A 17,626-nucleotide genomic window follows, 5' to 3' on the forward strand; every position below is an offset into this window, starting at 1 on the left:
GTGATGCAGCCCAACTTCCAGTTTCGAACGCGTAGCGTGACGTCTCGCTCAAATCCATGATCTTACCATGTAATATAACGTCTCTTATTATGACTCCTCGCCCGACATGATATCTGAATATGCTCCTTTTCTAAAGCATTCACAAATGAAGGGTTCTGACCATGCGGTAGAACCCTTAATTGTCACAAAGAATGTGTTTGGTTCCGACCCAAACGCAGAATTTTATTTCGTACACCGATCGGAAAGTATCAATGGCGAATCACGATGATGTCACATTGCTTTAAACCAGAACTCGTGAACGCTTTCAGGTTAGCGCACAACTTTTCCGCGTTTTATATATACATGAAAATAAGGGGAGCCTTTCCAACGTTTTATGTGTATTAGCAAATAGGGGAGCATGGCTCTACTTTTTCAATCGCCAAGTAAGCTCATGCTTGATTTTAGCAGTAACTTGTAAAACAATGTTTATTTTTTGCTCGCTTTCTTTTTGATCACGCGTACAAGAAAATAACGTGAAAATCCCTGAACTACAAGGAGAGGTACGAAAAAGATTTTTGATATCAGTCATTTACAGGGTAAGGTAAACACAACAATGCATTGCGTTCATTTTTTTGAACCACTTTTTGTACGTTTTCTGCACTCTGTACCAGTTCAATGAAAGACCAAAAAGCAATACACAATCATTTTCAATCTAATCCAACCAACATGCGAAGTTTGTCGATCATTCATTTATATAATCTACCGTATTGACGTAATGTATTCCTTCATAGTATTGCATACTGCAGTTGACATGGTGTACTCATGGTGGAGGTTGCTGGGTCTTCCTCGCAGCAAGTTAGAAACTTGTACGTCAGCATCTAGCTGAATATGCTGAATCGGTACTGAAAAACAAATGCACGCAAAAGACAAATCATGGAACCGAGAGATGACTCTATGTGAGGTTATGCTGAGAACTCCTGATAGTCGGTTGATGCCTTCTTACAATATAGCTGAAGACACTCTGATGGATAGGTTCCCCATTTCTTGAGAATGGAGGCACGGATTGGTCATTTGAAGCCGATATATAGGTCTAAGAAACCATGCCCAAAACAACACCCACCTCGTCTGTGCTATGTTTACTCAAATATCTAACCTTACGATGGAAAACATTCCCCGTGGTGTTAGGGCAGGTCTTTCGTCTTTCGCGCTTTTTTCCACCAATATGTCCTACCAATATGCCCAAGCAACCACTTTATTCATTGTACCTAGTGGTGGCCCATATTCATGCCGCCCCAGAAATTTCGCTACTCGTCCCGAACTCGTCCCGAATGCTACTCGTCCCGAATGTTACTCGTCCCGAACTACACGAGCAGCTATTATTCGAAGTGAGACGTCTTTTTCATACATGCCAAAAGAAAGGGCACCATCTGACGTTGCAACAACTGCGACCTCACACAGAAAGAACCCATACCGCTTTCAAGTTTAGACAGTACCAGCAGACTTCGAGTACTTACACAGCAGATCACGCCCCTTCTATGGCGCACACCTAGCAACTTGATCAAACATATGAATGGTGAACACCACCCTTTCAATATGATTCATTTCTGGGTGATATCTGGACTCGACTTAAGAGAGGCTACTTTGTTTCATGGCCTCTAGCTGGCGGTGGCATTCTGAAAACCTGCATAATAAAGTCCGCTTGGGAATAGACTAAAATGATCTTTGCGACATCAATTGTTTTAAGAAGAGGTTGCGAAACCTTCTGTGAGACTGTACATGATGGTGCGTTTAGATGTAGCTCCTGGCACCACCTATAACAAATTTCGACAACAGACCAACGTTTCTGGAAGCCATTCTTGCTGTCATCGGCAAAAAAATATCGCAAACGAAGGTGACACAGGCATAACTTAGATTTTAAAAATAAATGGATTTGTAAGGTGGCTGTGACAGTAATGTCCCGTCCCACGCAAAAATGACGGGCTGCGAGTGTACAGGTATGTTGTGCTTTGAGTCGTCTTCCTCTCGCTTTCCTCTCCATATTTTGGTCTCCCCTTGCGCTGGATAGCAATCGGATTGTCCTAAACTGTATGGCTAACCTATCTGCATTTCCTTCTTTATATTTTTTTTGCTATGATCATCAAGTCGCGCTAAAACTGGACTGTTTTCACAACATAAAATTTGACTCAACGCTACAAGCTTAATAAAAAAAAGCAATCATCGCTTTAACTCAAAACGCAACAAAGGGACAAGACAGCAACCACTGTTTCCGCGATAACATAGGAATCTCAGCTTGATGGGTCTTTTCCTCCAGCGTCAAAGGCAAGCGGATTTCACCCAACAAGTGAGCTTGATTGAGAAAGAAAAAAAAAAACACCTTTTGCACGGTTTGAGAACGGCCAGCTGACACAACAAGCGTGTTTTGTTTTCCCGAGGAAGCGACAATCCTCTCGGGAGCGCGAAATCAATGTCGAATAGAATTTCGCCGAAGGCGATGGGCGGCTGCGAAGGTAGACATGCCCGACTTAATCCTCGCTTTTGCCACTTTCGAGCCTCGACCGAAGACAAAAAGAGCTTCTCACGTTCATTTCATTCGCCCTCGGCTTCTTTCGACATGGTGTGTATGTGCGTCCACGGTCTTTCTTGCCGTATGTCCAGAACACGTATGAACGGCTCGAAAACAGTGCACCACTCGTAGTTCATAGAATGACATTCCTCGTAAAGTGGTCTAAGCCGCTCAGAAACTTTTTCCTCGCGCTAACGAGTATGTGTGGCGTGGCAAGACTCGCCTTCCGGAAACGGAACTACAGACAATTGTTCCAGTTTCAACGAAATACACAATTCCTGTGATTTTCCTAAGTACACTCAGGGACTGGAACGCTTGACTGAAATAACTGTTTTTGTCTCAAGTATACGTAGGCCTGATTCTGGAAACAGTTGTCGAGCGCATTATCTCTGCTATTTCAGTAGAGCAGCGTGAAATTTCGCTTTCGATTGATTTCGTATTCTTTCGGTTTTGGGCTAACCAATTAATTCAAAGAGTTCACTGTCTTTGCGTCAAAAAACTGGACATGTGCAATTTTTAAACATAGAAGCAGAATACAGGAAGACTTATAATTTTGTCGTCATGGCGCACTGACGTTAACAATTCAAAGACAAAACCACATGCATTGATAAACAGTCATGGTAGTTTTGTACTTCCGAAAAAAATGGCGTTTTTATTTACAGCGAAATTTAGTTTTGGGCCAACTGTTGGTCGTTGTTGATAAAACCATGCGACTGCTCAACTAGATAACTACTGGGATCTTCAAGTATGGTATGGCATGGTGAAATTTCTTCAGGTCCTGAAGCTCAACGCTTTGATTGATGCAGGCGGCTCCCACGTAGCGAAATTGTAGAAATTTTTATACCCTCAAAATAGTAAAAAATGTTTATGTATAAGCTCTCATCAAATATTTGTTATACGAGACCCACAACAGTCAATGCGTCGTTGAATGCATGTCATCTGCACCGTTACGAACGGCTTCGATTGTGTTTTTTTTACTGGCATTACTTTAGCGAAACGTTTAATTTGTTTTTAAATTTGTCGTACTAACAGCTGTGGAAATGTGCCACATATCCAACTAGCCCACTTTTCTTTCTTCACATTTACATTACTATTCGGCCTAATAACCTCCCCTATACTTTCTTTGGCATTATTGTCTGTTAGATATAATTATTATTGTGTCAAAGCATGGAAAAACAAGCCCTTATGTCTACACTTCTTTCCCTTATATATATATATATATATATATATATATAATAATACTATTATTACTATTATAAAAATACTGTTATTATTGTTAATATTATCGCGAGTCTTACGTTCCAAAACCACGATTATGAGCAATACCGTAGTGGTATGGCAGCCCTCGTAATCATTAAAGAACACCATTTGGTGTTGTTTAATGTGCACTGAAATCGCACAGCACACGAGTATCTACAATTTCAGCTCCACCAAAATTCCACGTCGCGGCCAGGGTCGCACCCGTAACATTTTGACCAGCGGCAAATCACTGTAACAACTGTACCCCTGATGCGGGCGAAATATCGAGAGAGTGTGGTGAATAAATAGTCAAGCATGTCTGAACTATATTGAGGCGAAAGTTTAGCGCTGCATTATTTTTCTTTGCTCTAACAAACGTCTTACAAAAAAAATGTTCCAAGAAGAAAAAAGATCAAATCTCCGCGTTTTCGCGCATCATGTGCACAGTTCAAAGTCGAGTATCGGTTCGCCATATTGGCCGCAGAGGGATGCGGAGGCAAACAGAAAACCTACGTGACCTGGTTGCTACCCTAATTTTGGCTATATTTCCTCCTTTCTAATTTTTTAGAGTGAAATGTCACACACATGTGCTATGTTATTTTTGTTTTTGCCTCGGGGGCCTCCACAAAAGTATGCGCATTGGAGACCCTCAAGGCTACTTTTACGGCAATAATTCCCGTGGCGAAGCGCTTGCGAATTTCCATGCGCCGTAGAGAGTTAAGAGCAAAAGATAAAAGAGTGCCGAGGAGCGCGCGTAGCACCCATCACCCGAGAAGTGACTCGTACGTAAACAGTAACAAAACAAAGCTAATTCGCCACTGGTCGCCGTTGAAATGGAAGTGGACGTGAGTGAAATAATTGAGGCATTTTCCTGAGCCTTCCGCATTCAAACAGCGATGTGTGTACAAAACAGAACAAAAAACGCAACTCTTGTCGACTCGAGTCTGCACACGTCTATAAACAGTGCGTGATAACTTCGGTTGAGAAGAGTTTTACGACGTTATACATTGAAGTTGGCTGGGCAGCGGTGATAAATTTTCGCTTATGACTTTGGCTGTTCCTGACAGCAAAGAAAGTTTTGACCACACGTGCTGTATATAGAATGAAAGATGGCAACAAAGTAATGCGTGTGCTTGAGCTCCGGTTTATTGAACTGGGGGCATTGATACTAGCGTCCGAACTTTTCGGGAAGCGCATGAAAGTTTGTTTTTTTTACGCTTGGGTTACTTTCTTCACTCGGATGCACAAGTATTGCAGAATTGCGAGTAGGCATCGATGTGCGTTCAGATTCAATGAGTTCTTCATACGGCTTACCTCCCCTTCTCTGAATTGGTAGAAGTTTACGCTGTGTACGTACCAAGACGTAGTACAACGAAAGCTTGTACTTCAACTCTTCAAAACGCTAGGGGGGGGAGGTTAAAATGCACATAGGATTTTGAATCCGCAAATAGCCTCCACCTGGCATGCTCGTATTATAAGCCGAGAGTGATAGCACCTAAAAAAGGATGTGAAACTAATATATGCGAGTACATAGGACAATTTACCTAAATAAAAAATATAGCAAGACCTAATGTGACTCCTTACGACAAACATGTACTTTTCAGGCACACGAAATTGTGAAGATTTTCCTTCTCAACGATATAAATATATCATTTCGAGCTGTAGTGGCCACGCATAAATTCGTTAGCAAGGTGAAGTTCTTTTCTGCTAATAGAGATGTGATCATCGTTTGTAAATGAATTACGAATAAATTAATAAATACGTAATGATTGTTAAGAAAGAAATAATGCAGTAAATGAAAGGGAATGCAAGCTATGTTGTTAAAGCAGGATTGGTGCTCCCGAAAACTCATGCAGCAAAAGTATGCAGTACATTGCAAGCCAAGAATTCCAAACTTCTCTCGCTTGATCTGAGAAAGAACTTAAATGGGGCATGTCAGTACTTTATGATCTCCCTTATTTTTGTTTGCCGTAACGGCGAATGCGTGTGGCTGGAAGCAATTTGTCACTAGTTTTTTTTTCTACAGTGTGTCAATCGCAAAAACACTCCGGCTGCTTTAATGACCCGTGACTCAAATAACGCCATATCATTTGAGAGCGATGTTGTCGACGTCGTCAGCTTCTCCTACACATGCAACGTTATTCTTTCATCTAAAGCTTACGTAAGCCTATGCCGCGACTGCTGGACCAGCAGAAATAAGTGGTTATTGTATAATATGTCCTCATCACATTACGCTACTTGCTTGTCAATAAGCAGGGAAAAAAACTGAAAGTTAGGCGTGGGGGAGAAGCTTTTTAGTGAAAGGAAGACAGATGTTTTCGAAAGCGCACTGATTGGGCGTAGCATTTTGTGACTCGAAATCTGTTCAAGTGAAGAAATTAGACGAGGCCTTCAGCTCGGGTCAGGTGTAATGCAATCGCACAACGTTTCAATAAACGTGTCAAGAGCAAATTGGTGGATGTCATCATAGCGACCCGATTCAAGCCGTCGAGGTCATGTAGACGAAGTGAGGAACCTGAAAGCAGGCACCCACACCAGAGAAAATTTCCCACACTCCTTGCGCCATTACTATATGTTGTCACATATCTAGCCGCATCTAGATGCTAAAGCGGATGCGGCTGATATTTCAGAAGCATTTCAGAGTATACTTTATTTTATGTTTATATACTTGTAAAGCCTGTAATAGGTTCCGTACACCAACCTGCAAAATTAACTTTTTTAACAAATTAGGTTCCAAGTATAATAACATTCATGTTGAAATGTAGTTAAGAGCGTTTCCAGATTGTAGTTATTATTCGCTGTTTCATGTTTGCTTTACGCACAATGTTTCTACAAATCCATCGTCAGAAGCTGACTGTGACGTGAGAGCATTTAGGAGCCTCTTTTGGAAATCTTGATTTTGAGCGAAAACTCAGCGTTGTCCTTGAGGCAAAATTTGAAATAAACGCAAATAAAGCAATGTTAAAAATCAAGCAATCAAAAAAAAATGGCCCCGTATTCGCATGCAATCTGCAAATGTCGTCGAAAGACGATAGTCATGGAGAGAGCCAACAATTAATTTGATGTTCTGCGCAAGAAAATCGGTAGATTGTGTTTTGGAGGCGCTGCGTTAGAGTTACTCGAGCGTGCAGCGGAGGCGAACGAGCGCATCAAGTCACGTCACACGTGAGACATGAGCGCCACCTGGCAGTCTTCTTGGGAATCGAAGAGCGTGGCTTCGAGACGGGTGTGTGCGCCCGTCTCAGAGGTTATAAGGTGAGGAACGCAAGGCGACGGGTAGGTGCCACCACCATCGCTTCTTAGCAAAGCGTTGGAAACACTCCTTTTCGTGCAAGCGTTGCATGATCAGCGCAGCGCGATAAGCACTACGGTCCTTAAAATTACTTACGTATGCATTTTTTAGTAAGAGATGCACATGGAGAATATATACGTGTTGTATGTTGCCGCAGGCTTGCGCAATAGTTGCTTATTAATTGACAATTGCACAAGTATAAACGCTAAATCTTGAGCAACATTGTTGGGCGCTGTGAATGGGGTCGGCTGTTTCAAGTACCCGGTGCCGTTAAGTGTGGACAAACAGACAAATGTACAGAGACGGACAGACAGACCAAAGTTTTTGCGTCGAATGTCCCGAAGAAAGACTATCGTCTTTAAAAAAACTCCGAGTATCAACTGACCCCGGGACATCTAGGTAGTGAGCGGGTGCTCTGCAGCAAAATCATGCCCGTGCTTGAAACATTCGGGGAAAACCTCTATAAGAATGTCACGTAATGCAAGGAAGGTTCTTGACGCATCTAATATCGCACGTAAAAAGCTTAAAGTCCCACTAGTCGCCACACTACTTGAATCACACACCTATTGGTTGATTTAGAGTCATACCCATTACAACCCATACAGGCATCAATAAATATAATTGCAGTAGCACCGATAGTTGGGCTAGTTGGTATCCGTTCATCTTTTAAGTGAATGAGGTTGCACACATAGACACGGACACTAGACCAAAAATTGTACACTACATAACCGCCACGCGCAAATAAAGTTTATTCGAAAGAAACGTAGGTACATAGAAGTCACTTCTTTCACATGACATTGTAGATAAAAACATCAAAAAACACAAATAGTGCTATAAAACACGTGGCTAATATCAGACCCTCAGAGTGATGATGAGGTATGAAAATTCGTTTCCTGATAACGTGATGGACGGTGTGCTTACACGTTTCCTCCCACTTCTCCTAATGTGAAACGCTTCTATCAGCTCTCTGGTGGTCATGTGTGAGTATTTAGATAAAGCAATTGCATCACAAAAAAGGGGTTGCAACCGCACGAGCTACAATGTTTCGGCAAATGGGAACTATCTTTTGTGTGCAACAATTTGATATGTTCTTGCAACCTGGTGTTGAGACATCTTCCCATTTGGCCTATGTAGATGTTACCACAGGACATGGGTACCAAATATACAACGCCTGTTTCAGACTTTACATACGATTGTTCATGATTCACGTCGCCTCCTTGTCATTTTTGAACATTTGCGTTTAGCGCTAGTTTTCTGGCTCTTCGGCTACATAGCTTGGCGGAAAATTCTAGCCCAACGTCACATCGATTCGCAATGTTTTATACCATGTGACAGCTTGAGCATGTAAAAGATAACAGAGGGCTTTTTGTACCATGTGACAGCTTGTTCAATTAAGGGATCTGTTAGGGTGCTATCTGGGTAAACACCCAGAGAGGGCCACCAGAAAGCTGACACAGGCGTTTCGCATTAGAAGAAGTGGGAAGAAATGCGTAAGCACACCCTCCATCACGTTAACAGAAAACGAATTTTCATGCCTCATCAGCACTCTGAGGGTCTGATCTGAGCCACCTGTTTTATAGCCCCAGTTGTAGTTCTTGATGTTTTTACCTGCCAGGTCATGTGACAAAAGTGATATACATGTACCTACCTTTATTTCAAATAAACTTAAGTTGCGTGTGTTGCTTATGTTGTGTGCATTTTCTTGTCGTAGTGTCCGTGTATCTGTGTGCACCTTTATTCAGTTAAAATATTAAATATGATGTTTAGCAGCATCCGATCAACCAAGTGTAAAGCTGCAAAAGTGTTCGTGTTGCCTTACGAACACGTAAGAGGTACAGTGAGTGCACTTCAACAATTCGCAAAAAGAAGAATTGTGGCGTAGTGGACACTTCACAATTCCACTTACACTAGGTATCCTATACAACAGCTTTAAATGGTCAATTTTACGCGCACGCACAGAGGTTCCTTTCCTCTCGGTGCGGTTGACGTTTTTACGAGAAGCAAAGCCTAGATTGAGGGGGTCATGTGAACGTGGCATGATTACTCTATGACTTTAAACTCTTGAAGCTGCAATAATTATCAAAACTAATAGGCATTGCCTGTGGATTCTAGTTGGTGCGGCGTCTAAAAAAAACGAGCCCTTATATGCACGCTTTAGTTTTGTGTTGAAGGAAAAGCTTAAGAGTGCACCACGTTTTCTGCACAATTTATTGCGCCTTGCGGAGCCTTGCTACGATAAGCAGAGCGCCACGAGCAGAGTCGAAACGCAGTAGCACGGATAATTGGGCTAGTTGGTATTGGAGTGCAATACCAACTGCACGGTTGAAACAATATAGCAGATCGTTGGACATAAAACATAGTTCACACTTGCCCAAACATTGCAGGTCATGTGGTTGCAGCCCCTTCATCTGTCATGCTATTGTTTTATCAAACATCCAGATCGGACCACCAGGGAGCTAATAGAGGCGTTTTACATCAGAAGAAGTGGAAAGAAATGTGTAAGCGAAGCCTCAATCACGTAAACAGAAAAAGAATTTTCAGATCTCATAAGCACTCTGAGGATCTGATGTGAGCCACATGTTTTATAGCCCCCTTTTGTGTTTTCTGCCGTTTCACCTGCCGCGTCCAGTGATAAAAGCAATATATATGCACCTGCCTTTTATTTCGAATAAACTTTAGTTGGAAGTAGGTGCTCTTGGTCTAAGCGATTTCCTGTTCTGTTGTGCGTGGCTGTGTGCGTGCCCTTATTCAGTTAAAACAGTCGGAACGCTTTTTATACTTGAGTAAACGTAAACATGGTAGTGAAGTTTTCATAGAGACTATGTGTTAAAAAAAACGGTGGTTCATAATATGCGCATGGCTCATAATAACAAAAAACATTACGCCACACCAAGTAAAAATAACAGAAAACATGACGTCATACAAGCCATCAATGACGCCAAGCTTGTTTCATACGGTTTTGTAAAAAAGCAAGCCGAATAGTAATATTCCCATCTCCTATTTAGGTCCGAGTTTGAAGTTACCTTGGCGTTGAATGTTTAAAAGGGCAGTCGTTGTGTGTTTTACGCAGTGTTAGCTTTTTAGACTGATGTTCTTACCAAGCACGAAGTCACCCTAAGTGGTAAATAAATGGAATTGGCGTGTACCATCATACAACCTTCGTTTATGATGTGAAAAGTTATAATACTCTATATACCTGAGCTTATCCTAAACTTGAGCTGTTATTGCTGCATCAGGATGTAGGTGTCAGTTATGAATAAGATGAAACATGAAATCAGCATCATAAGCACTATGAACACCCGGAAACTTCGGGAATAGCATAATGATAACATGTGATCAACATCGTTGTGAACACAAGAATTCAGTACCAGAGCGACAAGAAAACGTTCAAATATATTCTACGACGTCAGACACACAGAAGAGGAATTTCAGAATTTGAGCATCGCCCTACACTTTTGTCCCCTTTTTAAGCGAAGTGCGGAGTGCTTTAGTGACTCGGCTTGTCATCTGAAGTCTCATGTCATCGCTTGCCGTAGCGCCTAGAGCTAACTAGCTTTTATAGCGCAGCATAACCACGAATAGTACAACACAGCAAGGGCGTTCAAAATAGAATGTGAAAAGCAGGGAAAGGAGGGAACAGCTTAGACTAGATAACCGAGGTGGAGGAGGGTAAAAAGGAGGAGAGGGCAAGACATAGCATAACCACACACCGTACAGTTAGTATAGTATATTGACCCGTGGTCGTGAAGGAATCAAGAAGCAATAAAAAGGGCGAAGGTTCACCAGAATGAATTTCGGTTGGCTACTCTAGACTGGGGGAGTAGGCAAGGATTGATTGATATGTAGGGTTTAACGTCCCAAAGCCACCATATGACTATGAGAGACACTGTAGTGGAGGGCTCTTGAAGTTTCGATCACCTGGGGTTTTTTAACGTGCACGCAAATCTGAGCACACGGGCCTACGACATTTCCGCCTCCATCGGAAATGCAGCCGCCGCAGCCGGGAGTCGATCCCGCGACCTGCGGGTCAGCAGCCGTGTACCTTAGCCACCAGACCACCACGGCGGGGCGAGAGTAGGCAAGAGCACAAGAAAGATGAGCAAGGTAGAGGAGGGGAGGGAAGGAAAAGAATAAAGAAAAAGAGAGACAGTAAATTCACTTCAGCGTGTAGAACTCCATCGCGAGTCACAGGCGTTCACACAAAGCCGTCGTCCTCAAAAAGCACAAGAGGGCTTTCACTACACCGTGGGTTGTCGAAAGATGCGGACGGCACTGTAATAACACCTGCACCGAAAGAGACCGATCATCCTGTCGCCCGTAATGCGTTGATGATATATGTTGTTTAATGGCGCAAGGGCCATTGATGGCCAAAGAGCGCAAGGAACTGGTATCGGATGAGAGCAATGATTATGGTAAATGGCTGTAAAAAGGCCTAAAATTCTGCGCTCTAAAGATGCGTAAGACATATATTTATTAAAATCATGAAAGTGAAGTGAAGCATGCCTGGTGAGAATGAGTCTTTAGCTATCATGACATCATAAAATAGGAGCGTTATATTAGCACCGATTTCTCGCCAGCGCCCTTGGTCCCAAGGACTGGGAGACAGGTGCTCTTTTGGATGTAGCATCCGCAGCAGCAGCCTCCTTTCAGAGGCCGTGCTACCGATCACTTGAGCAGATAACATGGAAAGTATTTACTTTCTTTAAGAATGCATTCAATGCATTATATTTAAAAAGAGGTTCGCGACCAATAAACATAGCTGGCTGAAGGGATATGTGTTTCTTGTACGCGCCCGCAATGCGTTGCCAAGTTACTTGTTTCTGAGGCAAATCGAGGACAGTGACACAGCGGGTGTTCTATATTTCCGATGGTGCCGCAAACATCACATGCCGCATTGTAAGCCACTTCGATTAACATGGTCTATAATTTGAACACGTGATCGTGAAAACATACTCTTCTATGCATGGCTATAGGCTGCACTATGCATAAATACACATATACATCCCAATATTCAGGGGTAAGAATAGGAAGCGAGTGTGAGAGAAAAATCTGTGAAAGTAACAAGGAAAAACAGAGAGGCCTGGACACCACTGCATCCAAAAAGGGTTTCCTTCCCCGCATTGGACACCGAGGCAGCTACACGATTGTAACGCCAGCACACGCTCAACCGGGAGCGCCAGCGTCGCTGAAAGCCAATAACATCACTGCTTTGCATTATCTACAGCTTTCACGTTGAGTGGAACTATGTTAACGTTTTTTTCCTTTATTTGCAATAAGGTGGAAATGATATACAGTTATGTTTACGGTCAACGTGTATTGAGGTAGATACGAGCAGTTTGAAAATTTTCCACTACAGAACAGGTGTTCTTCGGGCAACTTCAAGCAGACCACTAAGCAGACCAGGCACTAGGACCATGTCAACGACGCATCCTTGTGAATCTGTCGCGAATGCGAATAACCTGGCTTTAAAATTTAAAAGCTTTTGCTTTCCAGGCGAGACACAATGCGCTCAATACACTTTACTAGACCTTGACTAAGTGATCAATCAAGCAACAAATCAATCGATACGTACCGTAATTCGTGCGTACTCGCTTATGGCGTCGTTCCCATTGTTCAGAGACAAGTGGTTACCACTCGGGGCCAATTGCGTCGTCCCTTCCGTGGCCGCTGTCGTATGAAGTCTGCTCAAGGTGACGCTTTCACGATATTCATAAATCGCTGAACTTAACACGTTCACTCACGAAAAAACACACCACGGGTGATAGCGCAGTCAGCAAGCGCAACCTTGGTTCCTTATCGAGAAGACGTAGGTGGCCCGGCGTACGCGGTGTTGCAACAGCACCCTTGCACAGCAGACCGTTTCCGTGGGTATCGAGGCAAACGCTCGGTGTTAAATGATATCCACATCGTGTCGTTGCCCGCTGGACACTGTTCTTAACACTATCACCAACAATGAAAGGCAACTGACTACTCGGCGAATGAAAAAAGTTATAGTCTCACCCCTATAGTTCAGACAATGCATTCAAGTACGGAACACCAAAATACGCGAAGGGGCATGTCGTCACATACCGATTTATCGAGGCTGTCTTTCCATGCACCGCGTCACAAATGCTTCTTTGAGAGGGCGCTAAGGAAGTGTTTTTTTTTTTCAATAATATTTAATTGAACACTTTCATAGGTTCATGGGGCATTTCACCTACGGAATAATTGTTTGGGAAATAAGTGTCATTTCTAGAACATAACGATTTCTTCGCCCTTGAATAAAACCTGGTTCTTAACTACCAGTGGTTGTTCCTTCCACACATGATCGTGCTTCAAACGCATCACCCTTAACTCGCCATGCTGATGTCACTGGCAATAACTTCCGAACCACTATTCACCCGAACTTCCGCGATCTATTTAAACAGACCTTGCCCTCCGCGGGTAAGAGAGTTCCACTGCTCGGTCAGGTAAACCATGCGGCATGCAAAGAAAGTACGTACTTCCGAAGGAAAAGCAACGCATCGTCAATCAAGGCTTGTCGCTGTATGAGAGCGGCAACGTGGCAGGTACGAGCAGGTCTAGAGTACGCGACGAAAGAAAGGAATTAGAAGAAAGTATCATCAAATTATATCGATCGTACAATTTGCTACAAAAAGTGGGCGAAAAATTGGCACACCCTTAAGCTTCGCCTTTTAAGACTTGAAAGCGACAGCAAAATCCAGCCCCTTGTACGCCCTTTAACCGCTAAGTGCATACTTATTAATATGTTTTTTTACACATATATCACGCTTGCACACGCGTGCGCCCACGCGTTTGTGGGTGTGCGCGTGTGCAAGCGCGACATATCTATAGTAATGCAGTGACAGTGAATGGTACATATAGATTTTTGATCTAAACCTAGAGTCGCATGGCCTCCAAGATACACGCCACGCACTCGCCATCTCGGAGCCCATAAACAGTCTAAAAATGCCTCACGGATAGCAGCACGTTATCTAGCGTTTGCTTTTCACTTGATCAACGCCTTTGGAAAGGCATGATATGTTTTCCGATAGACGGACAAAGTTGTCAATTTTTATAGCTGTTTCAAAGTTCCTGTGTATTTTTAGCGGCAATGGCTGCACGATCCCGGCCTTTTTCGACGTAGTTTCATGGGCTCCCAAATTCGGCTACAAATCGCCGAATGGGCTAATTTTCGTCGTGACACCTGTCGAACAGAATGCGTTAGGGAGACTCCTTCTACTACATGGCATTTATGTAGCGTTTTTTTTTTTTTCGAAGAAGCTGCAAGTAACATCGTGGCTTTGTGGTAGGACGCCTGCTTGCCACGGGAGCGGCCCGGGTTTGATCCTCAATGGTACCGAAAATTTTATTCTTTATTTTTTTGCTTTTTTTCTTGATTTTTGTTCATGAACGATTTTTCGCTCATGACCAATGGTGCCGACGCCAATGGCGGAATTTTTGCGACATGAGCTCTCTAACGCTATTGCGTTAAAACCTATTGACCGAGGCATCAACAACCACCACCTTGTGATTGAAGCGCGACTTGGGGAGGACGGCAGAGAAAGTAAACAAAAAACTGCAGACCATATTTTTTTTCAAGTACTGATAATAATATATATGCCAATGTAAACTACAAATTTACTTAACGCTTTATCTGACACTTGGCTAAATAGTTGACTGTCTTTTTTTTTTGGTGCAACGCCATAAATGGAGACTTATGCCGGCAGTGTACTACGAGCGATTGTTTTTACCTCGGCGCATTGACGGATCAGTGAGGCATCGCTCAATGTCGCACGGTGGTTTCGTGCGTACCTTGCGTTTTTTATATTTATTTGCTGACGTCTGTTTACTGGCATGACATTGCAGAGCTGAACTATCTCACAGAATATATGAATAGCTCCTCCTGTGACAGCCGAATGCCTTCGCTGGTGCACGGTCAGTGTACCCTTCCCTTTCTTGGCGGCGTTATGCACATGGCCCGAAAGCGCATGGCTGCTGTCTCACTGCAGTGTTTTTACATAATTGGGCAACGTGAGTTTTCACACTATTTTGTTAGTGAGCAATTGTGTTCCAATAAATTCATCTGCAAAAGGTTTAAGTGTATATTGTAATTGCATTATTTGGCTAATAAAACAACCCTGCTTCTTTCTTCGTGCTCTTTCTTTTCACTTGCGCACGCACTGGGCGAGCCCAAACGGCACAATAAAATCGCGTATTAGTCAAAAGGCATGTACAACGTCAGCAATGAAGAAAATTTTCTATTTCCCTTGATGTAAGGCAAATAACCGACGTCACTTGTGGTTGCGGTGGTGGCATCCTACTTTACTTTTTTTATATTTAACGTGCTGTTAGTTGTCCCCATCATACCTAAATGGCGACGGTGGCAACGAGCCGCCTGCTGCATGTATGGGCTTCTATGAAAGTTACGCTATCAGTGTACATATACATTGAAGTGACCACGACGAGATACTTCAGATCATACTGAGCAGGATGCACCGGGTTCGGCGAGCTTCACTGTATCTCAATATTTGCGCGGCCAAACGCAATCTAGCTCCTTTTTTTATATACAAGCATTTTGCGTTGAATTTAGCACTTAATGAGTTCATTGCATGCTGCGTTGGCACATCGGTGGTCTGCGGTTAGCGAAAGACCCACGAGGCAGCAGTACTACAGGTTTATCGTCGAGTGCATGCCACGAAACTTATATCACTTGAGGACATCGTGGCTACAAAAAGCGTCGAGCGGTAATCATGTGATCGTGAGTGTTCAAACCAGTTCAAACGTCTTTGGTGGGCACCTCGGCGCTTTGTTCGTTGTTCATGCATTTTGTTGTTTCCTTCTTTCTATCCCTCTATCAATTCTATTTTCCTAAAACCTTTCCTCTAGAATAGCATAGCAAACTGGACGTCCGTCTGGTTGACCTTCCTGCCTTTTCTTTCGCTTCCTTCTTCTCCTCCTCCGTGGCACGTCGACGAAGACGTGGCGCAGTTTTCGTACACGATGATCTATCACTGTTCATTTGGCACTTTGCATACGTTAGGAGTCGCCGTAGTCACGTGCTGCCTCCAGCGCCAATGCAGCCACGTCAGCAAACTTGACGGGATACAGAACCGGAGGACGCAAGCCCCGCAAATCCACTGCGCCGTGCTTTGGTGCTTCGCCTGAGGCATTCTCTGTTCCATTTCCTTTCAAGGGACACTAATTTGTTAGCAGCCGTCAGGAAAGTGCAGCGTTAGCACGTGTGCTTATTTTCTCCAGACGTCGTGTATCCACAGTTGACGAGCCCATTGAGCAAAACTGAGCGCGTTTAGCACGGGCCTTTTTCCTCAACGATCACAGCTTATCACCCTTGGGTTAGTACGGAAGCCATCTCGGTGGAAGTTAGGAAGAGGTGACACTGTTGATTGCACTGTCACGGCCACTGAATGAAGAAGCCATTATTGTTTTGGTGTTCAGCAATATATGAAAAAAGCGACTGACACAAAATGAACTTCCGTCGAGAATGCCTCACGCCGACACAGTGGGACAGATGAGCGATCAGTGGTCCTATCGTGGAGCAATGCCTTATTTCTCATGCTATGTTATTCTTATAATCCACCACTCGTGGCTGGCTGATTGCGTTTACAACGCGGACGGACTGTTATCCCTGGCCAAGCGCAAAAAGTCGCCAGTGTATGCAAGTTATCAGGAGTTCTACGTCAACGGTGATGACTTACGACACCCGAAAAAAAGTCAACAAGCCCCTGTGCGCCGTCTTAATATTGTGCGTATATACGCTTCGATTGGCGTTATCACGTACCCATAGGCCGCATCTCTATGGCAGGGAAATCCTGGAGGCCTGGTTGCTTCCATTTATGTTCACGTTCAATGAACTCTGGTGGTCGAAATTTCGGAAGCCCTCCACTATGGCGTCTCTCACAATGATCACAGGCCTTCTAGACGTAAAGCTTAAAGAAATATTATTACCTGATACTTATAAAAACCAGCGAAGAACATTTAATGCACCTCTGCTGCTACTCGCTTGGCTACCCTTTAGGTGAACACAGGATTATGGCAGTAGTAAACCAGGGGTAACTTTATAGTGCCTTGTAAACTCCTCCACAGAAATATACAAAACAGTGAGAACAACTCCACTGTGAGCCCTAAAAGTGGAACCATTTTTGGGCGCTAAAATGTACGAAACTAAAAAAAAATCACTTTGCTTGGAATACCACGTCTCAGTTCTTCGCTCTTATGCGCTCTTCATCTGCTTCACTTTTTCACCATACGCCCTCACTCCCGAGAACGTCTGGCATTCGATCTGCATTCACGTCACAAGCGCCAGTCCTCTACGCTCTCGGTGCGAAGAAGAGAAGAAGAGCTCGGCAAACCGTGGCTTGGATAATACTCACGTCACGTCTACACTCGAGCCGCGCAGCTGGCAAGCACATCAGCTTCGTCTCGTGCTATATAGTCCTTGAGTCGGCGGCGTGTTTACAAAGCAATCCAAGAATACTGCGAGACGAGAGCAAAGAAAAAAAAGTGGGCAAGGCAGAACACCCACATATCCGACAAGGCTTACAGAAACGCAC

The 17,626-nt window shown here is 43.6% G+C and overlaps 1 long non-coding RNA gene across 1 annotated transcript in view; it reads right to left on the bottom strand.

Moving 5' to 3' along the window:
* Positions 1-13,295, bottom strand: part of LOC142769015 (uncharacterized) — a 637,773-nt gene extending 624,478 nt beyond the window's left edge. The window contains exon 1 of the long non-coding RNA XR_012885600.1: positions 12,646-13,295. This is a non-coding gene — a long non-coding RNA (uncharacterized LOC142769015). The remainder of the gene's footprint in view (positions 1-12,645) is intronic.
* Between the last annotated feature and the right edge of the window lie 4,331 nt (positions 13,296-17,626).

This window comes from Rhipicephalus microplus, chromosome 1 (genome assembly GCF_043290135.1).
Source record: "Rhipicephalus microplus isolate Deutch F79 chromosome 1, USDA_Rmic, whole genome shotgun sequence".
Lineage (NCBI taxonomy): Eukaryota > Metazoa > Arthropoda > Arachnida > Ixodida > Ixodidae > Rhipicephalus > Rhipicephalus microplus.